This window comes from Aptenodytes patagonicus, chromosome Z, assembly GCF_965638725.1.
Source record: "Aptenodytes patagonicus chromosome Z, bAptPat1.pri.cur, whole genome shotgun sequence".
In the NCBI taxonomy this organism is placed as follows: Eukaryota; Metazoa; Chordata; class Aves; order Sphenisciformes; family Spheniscidae; genus Aptenodytes; species Aptenodytes patagonicus.
This window is the reverse complement of record NC_134982.1, coordinates 36,455,321-36,457,744: the sequence shown is the minus strand read 5'-3', so window position 1 is coordinate 36,457,744 and position 2,424 is coordinate 36,455,321. Positions and strand designations below refer to the sequence as shown.

Here is a 2,424-nt window from a genome sequence, read left to right as displayed (position 1 = left end):
TTCAGAAACACAATTTGAAGGTTTTTTGTGTAAGAACTGAACTTAACTGAAAAATAATTGCGAAAGAACTCTAGAAGGCCTAATATAAGAAACATGAACTCTTCCAGAGAGACAAAAGTGTAAATTCTGGAAAGAGATTTAAGAGATTGATCCACCAGCTATTGAACTGCTTTGTTTCACCATATTGTCCTTCCTATTTCTGGTTTGCTGAGACATGAGTTTAATGGAATTAAATATTCCCTGATGGTCTTCATAGTTATGTGAGTCTCATTTTAAAAGCAATTCCTTTTCATCTTAACAGTTTCAAGATAGTCTTGCTTCCTTACTGAGCCCTAGACAGACACCTGGACGAAGTTGGCCAAGAGCTGGCAAGCCTGTGTCTAGATGCCTGAATAGGGTTTGACCTCAAGGACATATACTCTCTTCAGTAAGGAAACATTTGAGATTCTGGCCTCAACTGTTAGAAACATACAGTCATTTCCCATAAATGAATATTTGTTGCCTTCTCCTTTTCCATCCCCTGCTTTTTCTTTTGGCTTGTAGTTGGGTTGTGTGCTTAGGCATGAAGAAATTTGGTTAAAATGAGTAGTTTTTACTTCAGTCAGCAAGATGTATAGCTATCTAATGATGAAATTAGAATTGGCCATATGATATGAAGTTCATCAATATATTTTTGAGCATCTTCTATTAATAACAAATTAGAAGTAGAACTCTGTTGCTGCGTGGTTCAATCAGTATATAAGGTCCCTATCTGTAGGCACTTGGGAGTATTTCTTGAAAATTTCTTTCCTTGTGCATTTCAGCTAACTTCTTTACCTCACCATCTCCATACTGGAAAACCTCTGGTCCCTAACACCCCCGCCCCAGCCTGCCCCACCAGGCAGCATAGGCGGGATGAGGGAATGGTGCTTAGATAAACAGAGAATCATGTCAGGCCATTTTCCCACCCCTTGGCAGAATCCTCCCAGTCACATCATCCTCTCCCCACAAAAACGGCACTGCATTTCCAGCGGTGTCTTGCTTCTCTTTAATCAAATTTCAGATCTAGACATGATGTCTCCCATTTGCTGCTATTGATTACTGGCCTCATAAGTGCATCATTCTTGGAACAAAGATACAAAAAAGCCTCACAGTAAAGAAATTAATTGCACGTAATATCATGCCTTCTTTGTTGTTCTTTCCTGAAAAATTCTTCTGGAATTTTCTTTTGTGGTGAGTCATCCCTGGGGACAGTTCATAGAAAGAAATCAATCTTCACTGGGAGAGAGAAAGGAGATATGTTAAAAAACTAACAGAGTGAAGTCAGTGAAAATGTTGTCCCAGACAACCTTAAAATAACAACATCTGTGTGAACTGCTTGAAATCACACAAAAGGAGACAAAAAGCCTATGATGCAAAGAGTGTCAACCACCTTATCATGTAGCAGTGAGCTACGTGAACTTTTTTGTGCAGCTACTGCTTCCTCTCATTTGTTTTTTTCTGTGCTTCAGACACTGAGCCCTGTTCAGCAGTTACTGCAGAGTGTGGGCTCGGGTGGGTGTCATGTCCCCAGTGGTGTGTCTCCAGCAGCAAGCCTCCAAAAGTGAGGACTAAAGCAGTTCCCTCTCCCCTGTGCCGTGACTCGGATTTGAACCGAGGTTGCTGCGGCCACAACGCAGAGTACTAACCACTATACGATCACGGCAAGCTACAAAGGACAAGTCCAGTATCTTGTGTTTTCTGTCCCCTCTAGCAGAGCTGTGCAAGCATTGCCACCTAGCGTGGACCAGCTATAGTGTTCCACGTGCTGGCCTCCTTCCTAGGGTGACCACTGCTACTGCAGCACACCCGGGCATCCCCCAAGCCAACGGAGAAGTGCGTGCAAAGGCAGGCACAAATGTTATGGTGGCAGAAAAAAAATTCCTGCTCCTTTTGGCAATTGCAGTCTGGTGTGGAAATCTTCCTTGCCTTCTGTTTGGTCAATGGCTGTCTTCAAACATACAATAATTTTGGTCTGCGAATCTTCTTCCTGTTTTCAATGCTGTGCCTAGTGACAGAGGAAAATCTGGTGAAAGGACATTCAAAGTTACATAATTATTTTAAAAGTTATTGAAAAGGAAGCATAAAAACACATGTTCCCCTCCTGCTGTAAGTCAGATTTGAACCAAGGTTGTCGTAGCCACATAGAATCATAGAATCATAGAACCATTGAGGTTGGAAAAGACCTCGAAGATCATCGAGTCCAACCGTCAACCCAACACCACCATGCCCACTAAACCATGTCCCTAAGTGCCTCATCTACACGTCTTTTAAATACCTCCAGGGATGGGGACTCAACCACTTCCCTGGGCAGCCTCTTCCAACGTTTCACCACTCTTTCAGTAAAGAAATTTTTCCTTACATCCAATCTAAACCTCCTCTGCCGCAACTTGAGGCCATCATAGT

General features: G+C 42.5%; 1 non-coding gene across 1 annotated transcript; it reads right to left on the bottom strand.

Moving 5' to 3' along the window:
• Nucleotides 1–1,612: 1,612 nt before the first annotated feature.
• TRNAH-GUG (transfer RNA histidin (anticodon GUG)) lies at nt 1,613–1,684 on the bottom strand. Its single transcript has one exon. It is a non-coding gene; the product is annotated as a tRNA-His (tRNA).
• Between the last annotated feature and the right edge of the window lie 740 nt (nt 1,685–2,424).